This window comes from Canis aureus, chromosome 30 (genome assembly GCF_053574225.1).
Source record: "Canis aureus isolate CA01 chromosome 30, VMU_Caureus_v.1.0, whole genome shotgun sequence".
NCBI classification, from domain to species: domain Eukaryota; kingdom Metazoa; phylum Chordata; class Mammalia; order Carnivora; family Canidae; genus Canis; species Canis aureus.
The window spans coordinates 17,215,948-17,233,247 of NC_135640.1; the positions used below are offsets into that span (position 1 = coordinate 17,215,948).

General features: G+C 38.2%; 1 long non-coding RNA gene across 2 annotated transcripts in view; it reads right to left on the minus strand.

The window, feature by feature from the left end:
• Nucleotides 1-17,300, minus strand: part of LOC144301754 (uncharacterized) — a 100,003-nt gene that overhangs the window by 31,393 nt on the left and 51,310 nt on the right. The window contains exons 2-4 of one of the 2 annotated variants that reach the window (XR_013368535.1): nt 11,057-11,281; nt 3,579-3,671; nt 1,715-2,316 (exon numbers count right to left, since the gene is read on the minus strand). This is a non-coding gene — a long non-coding RNA (uncharacterized LOC144301754). Of the gene's footprint in view, nt 1-1,714; nt 2,317-3,578; nt 3,672-11,056; nt 11,282-17,300 lie in introns of those variants that run through there. The other variant, XR_013368534.1, reaches the window with a different exon arrangement.

A 17,300-nucleotide genomic window follows, 5' to 3' on the forward strand; every position in this document is an offset into this window, starting at 1 on the left:
CAACAGTACTTGCTTTTGTAAGGTTGCCCTAGGAATTAAATTAAGTAATCCGTATGGAGTATGTTGTACCAACTCTGGAATACTGAGTGACAAAGCATTCAAAATTATTAGTTAACATTATTAACATCATAATAATTAGATAAATCAAACCAAAGTAGTCCTTTATTTCTCCCCCTCCTCCGTCTGCCTCTCCCTGAATTCTACATTGCTGCCACCACAAAGAGGGTTAAGTTGTCAAGTCTTATTGTTGTTGTTGTTATTATTATTATTATTATTATTATTATTATTGTCTCTCTCTAGTTTTTAAAATCATTTTAATTTAATCTCTTAGACAATTATGTATCACTGGTGTTGCTTACACACATAGTGTTTGCAATTGTGGTTTGTGATTCCCTAGACGATAGCACTACTTTAAATACTAAAAACCAACCATTTTGTCAGTGGAATATTACCACTTCTAGGTTTTAAAAACTTAAGTTTTGAGGACATATTCTAAGTCAAGGACTTAATGTGTTAAGAAGAAAAAGGAGGAGGAGATGGAAGAGGAGAAGAATGGGAAGAAGGAGAGGGAGATGAAGAGGAAGAGGAAGAAGGGTGAGGATAAAGGAGGAGGGAGAGGGAGAGGGAGAGAGAAAAAAGAAGATGAAATAAGAGGTAGAAGAAGGGAAGGGAGAGGGGAAAGAGGAGAAGCGGTGTGGGGGAGGGCAAACCATGGGGCAATCTACACGCCTGGGCAGATCAGTAGCAGAGTAAATCTCAATTAGCAACAATATCATGGCATTATCAAGAGTCAGATGTGAGAAAAATCCTTTTCTAGCCAAAGACTTTCAGAATGAGTGGGATATACACATGAACATAGACGTGCAAAAAAAAAATCCATCGGTGGGTAATAAAACTAAAGAAGGTAGCAAGACCAAAATGCTTCACTGGAAAAAACAAAAACAAATACAAATACCTCAGTCTGACACTAATAAAATGTTATTCCATTTTAAAGAACAAAAATGTGTCTAAAAAACACTTCATAAAGTTATCAAATGAGATATTGGATTGTTGAAGATGGTGACAAAAGGAAACATTTTGATGGGCTAAAAACAAATTCAATATACCACTCCCACCCCCCAACTAGTTTAAAATCAAAAAGAGTTTTTTATTAGCAGCTGGATTTTTTTTCCACAAAAAACATACTTATTATTCAACTATGACATGATTGATTCATGTTGATTTAAAAGTCAATAATATTCTATTTTAATATATCATTTTCCTCATTTAATGTGGTATTGACTTTATTTTTAATTAAAATTTACATTTATTAATTCTACCTGCTAATCATTTATATTAGAATAATAAGTGTATACTGAATATGTCACTATCAAGTTTAACCTATGTTACACAGTACCTGTAAAAATGTTTTATAAAAACTACCTACAAATGCTTTATAAGCTTACACATAAAATGTATTACAGTTCTAGCATGGTAATTTTATTTTATTAATTTAATACCTTAACATCAAAGTTCTTAATAAAAAAACTGGTAGTAATACCAGTATTTCAGCATTTCTCAAATTAAACCTTCAAATTACAAGTATTGTAGTCACCGTGCATGCTGTGCTAGTTTGCTCTGGAGAAAAGAGAGTACTCAAAATCTTTCTTCAGTTTACCTTCAACTCAACTGATCTCAGATGATTTCCGAGTTAAGGAACATGCCAGAAACATGGTAGGTTGCAGCATGATAATTAGCAATTTTTTCTTCTACATTAATCTTTTTTTCTGCCTTGAGAACTCTGGTCTATGATTTTTCAGTGCATTTCACACAAAATCATCTAGGCAAATTCAGATGTGTCCTGACCATTCACTTGTTTCTGCACATGAAAGCTGATCAAATATCTGGTTTTCCTTTAATTTTGCAAATGAAAATGTTCTAATTTATTAGTATGGAAGGAAACAAAGAAGGAGTCCATGGAATGTTTTTTATATCACCTTGAAGAAATTGTCATACACCATCTGCTGGTTTATTGAGCATACAAAATGGCAATGTTGATGAATTCTTCCTTAGTAAATGATACATATTGACATAACCACCAGCCATATCCTAATGACCAGCAGCATGCCAAGGTGCTTTGAAATACATCCAGCTTAAATTATCCATAGGTCTTTTGTATTTGTGAAGTGACTAATACTCTAAATAATCTATTTTGGTTAGTGCTGTGCTTCATTTATCCATGCTAGTAAATGTGTCTTTCAAAGCTCACAAATGAGATGCTTAACAGTCTGCCCCATCTTCATTGTCCTTGTGGGTTGTCATCTGAGAATTTTCACCCTGTTAAGAAGGTACAGGCTGAAAAAAGGTCAGTCTAGTTGAATGTCAAAAATAATTTAGAATCTATTCTATTTTATTCTTCAGATTTACTAACATGAACGTGGGAAGAAATTACAACTATAGCCTAGAAATGATAATTATTCCATAAGTCACTAAAGATCCAAGTTTAGTAAAGATCAGTGACTCCCAAACAAGGAGGAAATTCAAAACAATTTCTTAAACAGAAGAAGTTGGGAATCTAAATATGGATGATGAGGAGAGAGGGGGGGGCGGGGAGAGAGGTTGCTGATGCAATTAATAAATAATTTTTTAAATTGAGCAAGGAAGCTTTTATGAATCACGGAATAAATCATGGAATTACGGAATCATGGGGAAAAATCATGGAATGCATCAGAATCTCAATTCTACAACTTAGTTTATGGAGATGTAGGCTGAAAGACTTAAAAGAAAATAAAAACATTCTGTCGATCATTGGATGCCTAGCATCTTAGTATTACTTCATAATTGGAGATATTAGAGAGGGTTCTGTTCAAGAATTAAAATCACCGTAAGTACTTCCAGCAGGAAAAAAATCAAAGCAAAGAATTTTATAAAATTCTTGAAAGAACTGGAGGTGTGGGTTGATCTGAGCCTCTAGACCTGACTTCTGTCAGAATCAGAGAGTCAGAGAATTAGGAATCACTGATGAAACTACTGAATTAAACAAACAAACAAACAAACGAAAAAAAGCCACCTCTGCTGTGTTCAAGATAAAAAAAGTCACTGCCAGAGCAATGCCACAGCTCCCAAAAAACTGGCTCTGGAACACTGGCCCCCAGGGGACCAGCTGCCTCCTTCAGGGCAATTCCCTCCTGACACCATTAATTCTGCTTCTCAAGTGGGCCTGCCAGCAGAACACAGCATAAATCAAGCAGGCAATGTCTCCAGCTCACTTCCACCTTCCTGGGGTCTGCCAACTATGTGGGGGGAGCTTATTTAAAATACACAATCATGGATGCCAGAAAACCTGGGTGGTCTTTCAGTCCTTGCCATGCAAAAAGCCCCGTTGGAAAGAAACGAGGATGGATACCAATTTTACACCAATTACCAGATTCAGTATATCTACAAAGTGTTTCCATGGTCAGAGTGATATGCACTCCTCATAAAAACCTATTGATATAGAAAGTGCTATAAACATTTAAGGGGGAGGTGATGTACCATGTGAAATTGTTCCATCTCTAAATTACAGATGGAATAAGGTGGTGGGAGAAGTAACTTCATACCTCAGACTTGCTTTTGAACTCCTCCCCGTTGATGCCACACTCCCTCTACTGGGGTTTGCTGAGTCCGAAAGCCATTATCTGTATCTTGATTGTCTAACATCCATAAAAGAAAGATGTATTTAGTTAAAACTTAAAGGAGAAAGATCATCTGGTGAAAAATAATATATACCTCTATAATAAATAGGAAGAAATGATGTTCTGAAATTGGGTAAGAGAGTACCCATATTGAATCAAAGAAATGAACTGCCCCAAATTGGCTATCCAAAGAAATAGTTGTATACCAAAAATCCTGACATATGGGGGAATGTTCACTTAATAGTAGTTTTAAATGGCAGAGGTAGGTTATAAAACACTGTACAATATTTAGAAAAGAAAAGTTTATGAAAACTATATCAAAATTAAATAGCTCTCTATGGGGGGGAGGAGCAAGACGGCGGAAGAGTAGGGTCTCCAAATCACCTGTCTCCACCAAACTACCTAGAAAACCTTCAAATTATCCTGAAAATCTATGAATTCGGCCTGAGATTCAAAGAGAGACCAGCTGGAATGCTACAGTGAGAAGAGTTCGCGCATCTATCAAGGTAGGAAGACGGGGAAAAAGAAATAAAGGAACAAAGGCCTCCAAGGGGGAGGGGCCCGCGAGGAGCCGGGCTGAGGCCGGGGCGAGTGTCCCCAGGACAGGAGAGCCCCGTCCCGGAGACGCAGGAGCTGCACGACCTTCCCGGGGGAAAGGGGCTCCTGGGGAGTTGGAGCAGGACCAGGAGGGCGAGGAGGCCCTCGGGCTCCCGGGGACAGTAACAGAGCAACTGCGCGCCCAGGAGAGTGCGCCGAGCTCCCTAAGGGCTGCAGCGCGCACGGCGGGACCCGGCGGGACCCGGAGCAGCTGAAGGGGCTCGGGGGCGGCTCCGCGGAGGGGGCTGCGGGGCCCCGGGAGCAGCTCGGAGGGGCTCGGGCAGAAGAAGAGGCTCCGTGCGGAGGGGGCTGCGCGGTTCCAGGAGCAGCTCGGAGGGGCTCGGGCGGCGGCTCCGCGGAGGGGGTTGCGCGGCCCGGGAGCGCGAATCCACCAGCGCAGGCTCCGGAGCACAGGGCGCCGGGACACAGCCCAGGATCCGGTCTCCCCCGGGACAGGCAGAGGCCGGGAGGGCCCAGGACAGCAAGGACGCTCCTGCCCCAGCTGAGCAGATCAGCGGCCCCGCCCGGAGCCTCCAGGCCCTGCAGACGGAGTTCCTGCCAGAGCTGAATCCAGGTTTCCAGAGCTGCCCCGCCACTGGGGCTGTTCCTCCTGCGGCCTCACGGGGCAAACAACCCCCACTGAGCCCTGCACCAGGCAGGGGCACAGCAGCTCCCCCAACTGCTAACACCTGAAAATCAGCACAACAGGCCCCTCCCCCAGAACACCAGCTAGACTGACTGACAACTTCCAGGAGAAGCCAAGGGACTTAAAGTACACAGAATCAGAAGATACTCCCCGGTGGTTCTTTTTTTGTTTGTTTGTTTTTGTTTTTGTTTTTGTTTTGTTTTGCTTTTTGATTTGTTTCCTTCCCCCACCCCCTTTTTTTCTCCTTTCTTTTTCTTTCCCTTTTTCTTCTTCTTTTTTTTTTTTTTCTCTTTCGTTTTTTTTTCTTTTTCTTCCCTTTTTTTTTCTCTTTCTCTTTTCTTTCCTTCTTTCTCTCCTCTCTTTTTCTCTTTTTCCCAATACAACTTGCTTTTGGCCACTCTGCACTGAGCAAAATGACTAGAAGGAAAACCTCACCTCAAAAGAAAGAATCAGAAACAGTCCTCTCTCCCACAGAGTTACAAAATCTGGATTACAATTCAATGTCAGAAAGCCAATTCAGAAGCACTATTATACAGCTACTGGTGGCTCTAGAAAAAAGTATAAAGGACTCAAGAGACTTCATGACTGCAGAATTTAGAGCTAATCAGGCAGAAATTAAAAACCAATTGAATGAGATGCAATCCAAACTAGAAGTCCTAACGACGAGGGTTAACGAGGTGGAAGAACGAGTGAGTGACCTAGAAGACAAGTTGACAGCAAAGAGGGAAACTGAGGAAAAAAGAGACAAACAATTAAAAGACCATGAAGATAGATTAAGGGAAATAAACGACAGCCTGAGGAAGAAAAACCTACGTTTAATTGGGGTTCCCGAGGGCGCCGAAAGGGACAGAGGGCCAGAATATGTATTTGAACAAATTCTAGCTGAAAACTTTCCTAATCTGGGAAGGGAAACAGGCATTCAGATCCAGGAAATAGAGAGATCCCCCCCTAAAATCAATAAAAACCGTTCAACACCTCGACATTTAATTGTGAAGCTTGCAAATTCCAAAGATAAGGAGAAGATCCTTAAAGCAGCAAGAGACAAGAAATCCCTGACTTTTATGGGGAGGAGTATTAGGGTAACAGCAGACCTCTCCACAGAGACCTGGCAGGCCAGAAAGGGCTGGCAGGATATATTCAGGGTCCTAAATGAAAAGAACATGCAACCAAGAATACTTTATCCAGCAAGGCTCTCATTCAAAATGGAAGGAGAGATAAAGAGCTTCCAAGACAGGCAGCAACTAAAAGAATATGTGACCTCCAAACCAGCTCTGCAAGAAATTTTAAGGGGGCCTCTTAAAATTCCCCTTTAAGAAGAAGTTCAGTGGAACAGTCCACAAAAACAAAGACTGAATAGATATCATGATGACACTAAACTCATATCTCTCAATAGTAACTCTGAATGTGAACGGGCTTAATGACCCCATCAAAAGGCGCAGGGTTTCAGACTGGATAAAAAAGCAGGACCCATCTATTTGCTGTCTACAAGAGACTCATTTTAGACAGAAGGACACCTACAGCCTGAAAATAAAAGGTTGGAGAACCATTTACCATTCGAATGGTCCTCAAAAGAAAGCAGGGGTAGCCATCCTTATATCAGATAAACTAAAATTTACCCCAAAGACTGTAGTGAGAGATGAAGAGGGACACTATATCATACTTAAAGGATCTATTCAACAAGAGGACTTAACAATCCTCAATATATATGCTCCAAATGTGGGAGCTGCCAAATATATAAATCAATTATTAACCAAAGTGAAGAAATACTTAGATAATAATACACTTATACTTGGTGACTTCAATCTAGCTCTTTCTATACTCGATAGGTCTTCTAAGCAAAACATCTCCAAAGAAACGAGAGCTTTAAATGATACACTGGACCAGATGGATTTCACAGATATCTACAGAACTTTACATCCAAACTCAACTGAATACACATTCTTCTCAAGCGCACATGGAACTTTCTCCAGAATAGACCACATATTGGGTCACAAATCGGGTCTGAACCGATACCAAAAGATTGGGATTGTCCCCTGCATATTCTCGGACCATAATGCCTTGAAATTAGAACTAAATCACAACAAGAAGTTTGGAAGGACCTCAAACACATGGAGGTTAAGGACCATCCTGCTAAAAGATAAAAGGGTCAACCAGGAAATTAAGGAAGAATTAAAAAGATTCATGGAAACTAATGAGAATGAAGATACAACCGTTCAAAATCTTTGGGATGCAGCAAAAGCAGTCCTAAGGGGGAAATACATCGCAATACAAGCATCCATTCAAAAACTGGAAAGAACTCAAATACAAAAGCTAACCTTACACATAAAGGAGCTAGAGAAAAAACAGCAAATAGATCCTACACCCAAGAGAAGAAGGGAGCTACTAAAGATTCGAGCAGAACTCAACGAAATCGAGACCAGAAGAACTGTGGAACAGATCAACAGAACCAGGAGTTGGTTCTTTGAAAGAATTAATAAGATAGATAAACCATTAGCCAGCCTTATTAAAAAGAAGAGAGAGAAGACTCAAATTAATAAAATCATGAATGAGAAAGGAGAGATCACTACCAACACCAAGGAAATACAAACGATTTTAAAAACCTATTATGAACAGCTATACGCCAATAAATTAGGCAATCTAGAAGAAATGGACGCATTCCTGGAAAGCCACAAACTACCAAAACTGGAACAGGAAGAAATAGAAAACCTGAACAGGCCAATAACCAGGGAGGAAATTGAAGCAGTCATCAAAAACCTCCCAAGACACAAGAGTCCAGGGCCAGATGGCTTCCCAGGAGAATTTTATCAAACGTTTAAAGAAGAAATCATACCTATTCTCCTAAAGCTGTTTGGAAAGATAGAAAGAGATGGAGTACTTCCAAATTCGTTCTATGAAGCCAGCATCACCTTAATTCCAAAGCCAGACAAAGACCCCGCCAAAAAGGAGAATTACAGACCAATATCCCTGATGAACATGGATGCAAAAATTCTCAACAAGATACTGGCCAATAGGATCCAACAGTACATTAAGAAAATTATTCACCATGACCAAGTAGGATTTATCCCTGGGACACAAGGCTGGTTCAACACCCGTAAAACAATCAATGTGATTCATCATATCAGCAAGAGAAAAACCAAGAACCATATGATCCTCTCATTGGATGCAGAGAAAGCATTTGACAAAATACAGCATCCATTCCTGATCAAAACTCTTCAGAGTGTAGGGATAGAGGGAACATTCCTCGACATCTTAAAAGCCATCTATGAAAAGCCCACAGCAAATATCATTCTCAATGGGGAAGCACTGGGAGCCTTTCCCCTAAGATCAGGAACAAGACAGGGATGTCCACTCTCACCACTGCTATTCAACATAGTACTGGAAGTCCTAGCCTCAGCAATCAGACAACAAAAAGACATTAAAGGCATTCAAATTGGCAAAGAAGAAGTCAAACTCTCCCTCTTCGCCGATGACATGATACTCTACATAGAAAACCCAAAAGGCTCCACCCCAAGATTGCTAGAACTCATACAGCAATTCGGTAGCGTGGCAGGATACAAAATCAATGCCCAGAAGTCAGTGGCATTTCTATACACTAACAATGAGACTGAAGAAAGAGAAATTAAGGAGTCAATCCCATTTACAATTGCACCCAAAAGCATAAGATACCTAGGAATAAACCTCACCAAAGATGTAAAGGATCTATACCCTCAAAACTATAGAACACTTCTGAAAGAAATTGAGGAAGACACAAAGAGATGGAAAAATATTCCATGCTCATGGATTGGCAGAATTAATATTGTGAAAATGTCAATGTTACCCAGGGCAATATACACGTTTAATGCAATCCCTATCAAAATACCATGGACTTTCTTCAGAGAGTTAGAACAAATTATTTTAAGATTTGTGTGGAATCAGAAAAGACCCCGAATAGCCAGGGGAATTTTAAAAAAGAAAACCATATCTGGGGGCATCACAATGCCAGATTTCAGGTTGTACTACAAAGCTGTGGTCATCAAGACAGTGTGGTACTGGCACAAAAACAGACACATAGATCAGTGGAACAGAGTAGAGAATCCAGAAGTGGACCCTGAACTTTATGGGCAACTAATATTCGATAAAGGAGGAAAGACTATCCATTGGAAGAAAGACAGTCTCTTCAATAAATGGTGCTGGGAAAATTGGACATCCACATGCAGAAGAATGAAACTAGACCACTCTCTTTCACCATACACAAAGATAAACTCAAAATGGATGAAAGATCTAAATGTGAGACAAGATTCCATCAAAATCCTAGAGAAGAACACAGGCAACACCCTTTTTGAACTCGGCCATAGTAACTTCTTGCAAGACACATCCACGAAGGCAAAAGAAACAAAAGCAAAAATGAACTATTGGGACTTCATCAAGATAAGAAGCTTTTGCACAGCAAAGGATACAGTCAACAAAACTCAAAGACAACCTACAGAATGGGAGAAGATATTTGCAAATGACATATCAGATAAAGGGCTAGTTTCCAAGATCTATAAAGAACTTATTAAACTCAACACCAAAGAAACAAACAATCCAATCATGAAATGGGCAAAAGACATGAACAGAAATCTCACAGAAGAAGACATAGACATGGCCAACATACACATGAGAAAATGCTCTGCATCACTTGCCATCAGGGAAATACAAATCAAAACCACAATGAGATACCACCTCACACCAGTGAGAATGGGAAAAATTAACAAGGCAGGAAACAACAAATGTTGGAGAGGATGTGGAGAAAAGGGAACCCTCTTACACTGTTGGTGGGAATGTGAACTGGTGCAGCCACTGTGGAAAACTGTGTGGAGGTTCCTCAAACAGTTAAAAATATACCTGCCCTACGACCCAGCAATTGCACTGTTGGGGATTTACCCCAAAGATACAAATGCAATGAAACGCCGGGACACCTGCACCCCGATGTTTCTAGCAGCAATGGCCACGATAGCCAAACTGTGGAAGGAGCCTCGGTGTCCAACGAAAGATGAATGGATAAAGAAGATGTGGTTTATGTATACAATGGAATATTACTCAGCTATTAGAAATGACAAATACCCACCATTTGCTTCAACGTGGATGGAACTGGAGGGTATTATGCTGAGTGAAGTAAGTCAGTCGGAGAAGGACAAACATTATATGTTCTCATTCATTTGGGGAATATAAATAATAGTGAAAGGGAAAATAAGGGAAGGGAGAAGAAATGTGTGGGAAATATCAGAAAGGGAGACAGAACATAAAGACTGCTAACTCTGGGAAACGAACTAGGGGTGGTAGAAGGGGAGGAGGGCGGGGGGTGGGAGTGAATGGGTGACGGGCACTGGGTGTTATTCTGTATGTTAGTAAATTGAACACCAATAAAAAAAAAAAAAGGATTAAAAAAAAAAAATAATAAATAAATAGCTCTCTATGGATAATGGTAATTTGAGTGTCTTTATTTCTTTGAGATTCTTCCTCCTTTTCATTATTAAATAAAAACAAAACCCTATACATTTGAAACATTGAAATTTATCTTATATACTTAGACATGGATAACTTTATTTTTTGTTCCAATAAACTAGAGCTAGGATAACACATTTTTCCTTCTGGGACCTTGAAAAATGACACACACACACACACACTCACATTCATACACACCCACTCACTCATATAAACAGCTCTGGTTCAGATAATGTGATTTTTTTAAAAGCATGTCAACTTGGTTGTGAATTATTATACCACTAAGATATAATTAGCCAATCATTTATTTCCTTCATGAGTTTACTGAAAACTAATAATGGCATTTCTCGAATGACCTTTCAGATGTCACCTCTGAACCATAGCATACTATGCTCTGCATCACGTTATTGATACCCTAGTACTGAACTGAACTTCAATTTGAGGAGGTAAAACATATTGAAGAAATAAGCAAATACTGTACATAAAGGCAAACCTAATATCCATGGATAATTTATAGCTTCCTACGTCAAATGTTGATGGAAAGCACTTGAGAGTGTGGATTAAGCCGAGATGAAATTTCAAGGGGATAGAATAGGGATTAGCTGCTACCGTTTTGGAATCTCAGGCCTACAGAATGCTAGATTGCTCCACTCAATATTCTAGCTCAACAGATTTCATAGTTATTAGTTCCACTCACCCCAATAGCCTCTGTCATCTCTGTAGCATCTCCATGTCTGTTCCCCATCTGTTCACTTTTTCTCCCCAAAATATATTCTGATCTCTTTCAGGAATAATTCTTGTGTTCTCCCAAGTTCAGCAGGCTACTCTCTGACTTCTCTATTCAGAAATGGACATTAGCCAAGACATTCTTAGTAGATGATTTGTAGGCTCCAGTACTGCTATTACTGACAGCGTTGAAAACCTAGATGGGCACAGAAGGCACTTCTATGGTGATCACCCTGTAGATTACACCACATCAGTATCGTGGCTCATTCACGATCAAATCTCACTTTTTGCTGTCACTCCCCCCATACCCACTCAAGTTCCGAACTGCCTGTATTTTTTAGTAGTCCTTGTATGTTCAAAGAATGCAAGCAGAATTTGATTATTTGCCCAAACAAAATATCATAATGTAATCTATAAAATCGTGCCATGACCCACCCAGAGAATACAGAGATTCATTTATTCATTATTTTTTGGAAGAGTTAGATTTTCTTAGAATCATAAAATGTTAAAGTGGGGAGAATGTTGCTCCTTTATGTGGTAATAAGTAAGAGATCTCAACCAATCTCAAAGTATTACATGTGAATCTGAATCAGATGAGGGGAGTTGGCAGATGCATGCTGAAGAATTCAGTTTCAGTAAAATGTGAAGCCTGAGAAATATGCTTCCATAGATCTCACCAAGCACATCTTCCTTACTTTTTCCATTTCCCCCCCATTCATTTAACCTTAAAAACCCTTAGTGGCTAGGGGGCCTAGGAGGGGAATGGGAAGGTAGAGGCAGATAAGGGAGAAGAGAGTGGAGTAGGTCAGAATTTTGAGAAGTTTGAGAGGAAGAAAAGAACTGAGGTTTCTACTGTCACTGGAAAGTCAGGCTGCAGGAAGAGCAGAAGCTCCTGCTGTGAGAGGCAAAGCTGGTGATTTCATTCCAAAGGCAGCTGTAACTGAGCTCTTTCCAAAGAAGGAATCAGTAACTGTTTATATAAAGGGTAGAATTGCTCAACTGCAATCCCAAGAGAGTGACTTTACCTGTTTGTGAGACAAGTGTCAGAATGTTTTGGGACACCTCTCACAGCCCCAGTTACAGGAAACAGGTTAGCATTGTTGCGGGGGGAGTGTTTGGAGAAAAGGGCTCAACACACATACCCCCACACCTTCCAGAGAAAAACAAAACAATTTTTATATCAGTCATATGGAAGAACGGTCAAAAGTACAAAAAATCAGCCAAGTGAAATGTGAAAATGTCATTGAAAAAAATCAGTAGGATACCAATCCAAAAATGCTGTTAGCACTTTGATCCAGGGCATAAAAATATTGAACAGTTGATATAGATGGGCAATGACCAGGGCCAGAGGACACAAGGCAAGAGTTGGAAAAGGGTCTGGGGATCTAGTGGAATGGCTGAGGTGACCCTGGCATTAACATTTATTTCATTACTCTAATGACCTGTACAGACAAAACAATGTGTTACCCTGGCATTTCAGCCCTGCCCTGATATAATTCACGTGTTGATGGCCTACCTTTCATGGTCTCCAGCAGCCTGATGTCCTGCCTGACAACCAGTGGGAACTTGCTTCTTCACAGTGGCACATACCTTTGCACAATTTGCAATATACATCTTTTACTGTCCTCCAATCATTTTGCATTTTAACATTGGCTAGTTATGGTTTCTTCACCAGATACATTGATCCATATGAAAATAATGTCAAAATAAATTTTGTTGCTTTTCACAAACATTCTAAGAGTTTGGCTGCAATATCAATCAAGGGTACTAATGTGTGAAATAATGGAATATTTCATCAAATGTTTGGTTAGACAGTGTAAAGCTAATACCAATATAAATAACAAGATTTCATATCAGGAGTCTGAATCAAAATTTACCAGTGAAGGCAAAAGATAAAAATAAAACTTGAACTTCTAAAGACTATTTGTATTAAAACTTCAACTTTTTGTTGAGATATAATTGGCATACAATACAGTAGTTTCATGTATACGATGTAATGATTCAATACTTGTTTCTACTGCAAAATGATCACCCCAATAAGTCTAGTTAACATTCATCACCATAGATAGTTACAAAAGTTTTTTCTTCTGATGAGAAGTTTAAGATCTACTCTCTTAGCAACTTTCAAATATGCAATACAGTTTTGTTAGCTCTGGTCACCATGGTATACATTACAACCTATAACTTATTTTATAATTGGAGATTTGTACCCTTGGACTCCCTTGATCCATTTTGTCTGCCTTTCAACTCCAGCTTCTGACAACCACCAAACTATTCTTTATCTATGAACTTGGGTGTTTTTTTGTTATTGGGGTTTGTTTTCATTTTTTTGCCCTTTCTAAAAATTTCACATATACATGAGACCATACAGTGTTTGTTTCTCTCTGTCTGACTTTTTAAACTTTGCATAATGCCTTCAAGGTGTGTCCATGCTCTTGCAAATGGCAAGATTTCCTTCATTTTTATGGCTGAGTAATATCCCATTGTGTGTGTATATATATACATTTTTATTATTCAATCACCTAATAAGGGACACTTAGGTTGTTTCCACATCTTGGCTATTGTAAATATAATACTGCAATGAACATGGAGTGCATATATCTTTTCAAGGTAATGTTTTTGCTTTCTCTGGTAAATAACTAGAAGTAGGATTAGTGGATCATATGGTAATTCTATTTTTAGTTTTTTGAGGAAACTTTATACTGTTTCCATAGTGGCTGTGCCAATTTATATTCCCATCAATAGTGCACAAGAGCTCCTTTTTCTCCACATCCTTGCGAGCACTTATTTCTCTGAAACCTCCATTTCTCAGATTATTTTTTATTGTCATATTCTACACAGCTTAGAGATGCTTACTCATGTTCAGCTAGGTGTGGTTTTTACACTTTCAGCCAACTTAATGTTAAATATAGTATTCATGGTAATGACATCAAATAAATAGTGTCAAATAACAAGCAACTATTAGAATTAGGTGTATTTTTTTCAATGTCTACTGAATCTTTTTGAAATTAAGCTCAGAATTTCACACATTGCTATATTAAACACATCCAACTATTTTAAATTTAAGAAAGTACGTAAAATTGTTTATAAGAGTTTTATGCCTTCCGGAGCATTTTTACATGATTTAAGTCTTAAGAAGTAAAAGTATAAATAATGCCAAATTCTTTTTGAGAACTTTAAGAAGAAATACAAGCTAAATAGTAAAAGAGAAATCAAATGGACTAAAAATCAGGGGAAAAAAAACTCTTTCCCATATAAGATGGGAATAGGACTCTAAAGGGAGCAGAGAGCAACTAGAACCAAACCCTCAGATTCCACAGGACGAGTTGATTTGAAAGAATGTAACTTAGGAAGGGTGATCCTACCATGAGTGCTAGTATCAGTTAGAATACTTTGCTTGCAAGTAATAGCAAATCCACCTTAACATGACTTAACAATTGAAGAGAATGTATTGGCTCATGTAACCCCAAACTCAAAGGTAGGCTTGTTCAGGACAGACTTGATCTACAGGTGTAAACACTTCAATAAGGATCCAATTCCTTGTCTTGCCAGCCTGCCCTCTGCCAAGCTAGTTTCATTCTAAATATGACTTCTTATCATAGCACGATGGGACTATATGGATCTGCCTCTCCACCCTTCAATGCCACCACAAAACAAAACAAAACAACCTGAGCCCATGGGGAATGGGTGCTAGGAAGGCATCCAACAAATACCCTCCAAAATAAATACATTAAACAAACAATAATTGGTGTCATGAAGAATGATCTCCAATTAGTCATCGACATTTCACAGGATTTTGATCATTTTATATGAAATATTAAATCTGAATATGGTGAGGATGTTATTTATGCCTATAATGAAATATGTAAGTTGATACAAAAAACAAAGTAATATTTAATTAATAAATACTCTGCCAGAACAGCATGTTTTTCACCAGTTATAGCTACTGATATAAATAAGTAGCACTTCCCTGTACTCAGTGTTCTGCCAACAGAAATTCAATTATGAGGAAAAATGGCAGTTAGGGACCTCTATTTGGATAAAAGTTCTAGGAAACTCTGAAGACTTCTAAGTGGAATGCATTTGAAATTAGAATTTTGGACGAAATATGAATTTGTGCTGAAACTATCAATAAAAAATTGTTAGGACATTTTAAACAGATTAAAGAACACAGAGTACATCTGAAATCTATATGTAAAAATGATAGTTGGTAGAAAATGGTTATTACTTGAAAGAAGGGTTGATGAGATTAATCCGAGTACAGAAACAAAATTTTCACAGGTACAGTTTATTTTTTTTATTTTTTTTTTTTTTACAGGTACAGTTTAGAGTAAAAGATGAGGACAAAATATTTTCACCCTTCTTTCATATACAAACTGAAAATAAAATAATAGGAATAATGAAAACCAATGCTATTAATCAGAACCATATCCTCTCATTTATTTTTTTGTAACTTTTGTTAAAGATTTATTTATTTTAGGGAGAGTGAGAGCACAAGTGGGGGAGGGGCAGAGGGAGAGGGAGGGAGAGAATTCTCAAGCAGACTCCCCACTGAGCATAGATCCTGATGCAGGCTTGTTCCTAGGACCCTGAGATCATGACCCAAGCCAAAATCAAGAGTTAGACACTCATCAGTTAAGCCACCTAGGCACACCCCCACATACATACCACTCAGTTTATTTAACAGGTAAGAGGACAACTTATAGGACAAAAGAATAGCTGTGAATTAAACTATGAGTAGAAAACCTCAGAAATATCTTTAATAATGAAAGTCTTTTGGGTTTTAGCTATGTTGATAAAATGGGACCAAGTTTTATGAGATTAATGGTAAACTGCAGCAAATTTAAATCATGCCTTGATTTATAATGGGCCATTTAAGTGTAATGGAAAATGTAAAGTTTGCCCCTGCATTTAAGGAAGACACAAATGTTCCATAGACATACATAATAGCTTTGAGATTCAGCAGTAATGATGTTTCATGAATAAAAAATAGCTATGAAGTGCTTTCAGTGGTATCAGTTCTTTATTGGATTATATACATGCATTTGCATAAAAAGCAAAATATTTTTAAGTGAAACTAAGTTTAAAACTATAGGCACTTCTGGCTAAATAATATGCTATTAAATAATGAATGTGTCAACAAAGAAATCAAAGAAGAAATAAAAATTACATGAAAATGAAAATACAACAGTCCAAAATCTTTGGGATACAGCAGAAGTAGTTGTAAGAGGGAAGTTTATTGCAATACAGGCCTACCTCAAGAAGCAAGAAAAATCTCAAACAATCTAACCTACACCTGAAGGAGCTAGAAAAAGAACAAAAAAGTCCAAACCCAGCAAAAGGAAGGAAATAATTAAGGTTGAAGCAGAAATACATGATACAGAAACGAAAAGAAAAAAAAAAAATAGGACAGAGTAATGTAACCAGGAGCTGATTCTTTGAAAAGATCAACAAAATTGATATACCTCTAGCAAGACTCATTAAAAAAAAATAGAAGACCCAAGTAAACAAAATTACTAATGAAAGAGGGGAATAAGAACCACCCAGAGAAACACAAACAATTGTAACAATATTATGAAAACCTATATGCCAACAAATTGGACAACTTAGAAGAAATGGATAAATTCCTAGAAACATATAACCTATGAAAAGTATAGCAGGAAGAAATAGAAAATTTGACTGAACTGACCAATCAATCACCAGCAGTGAAACTGAATCATTCATTTAAAAAAAAATCCCAAAAACCAAAAGCCCAGGACCAGATAGCTTCAGAGGCAGATTCTACCAAACATTTAAAAAACATTTAATATGTCCATCCTTCTCAAACTATTCTAAAAATTACAAGAGCAAGGAAGACCTCCAAATTCATCTTATGAAGCCAGTATCACCTTGGTACCAAAACCAAATAAAGACACCACAAAAAAGAAAACTACAGGCTGATATCTCTCATGAATATAGATGCAAAAATTCTCAACAAAATATTAGCAAGCTGAATCCAACAATGTATTTTTAAAACTCGTATACCATACATGATCAAGTGGGATTTATTCCCAGGATGCAAGTGTGGTTCAATATTTGCAAAACAATCAACAGGATAATGTCACATCAACAAGAGTGGATAAAAACCATATGATCATTTCAAGAGTTGCAGAAAAAGCATTTGACAAAGTACAACATCCATTCATGGTAATAACTCTCTGCAAAGTAGGTATAAA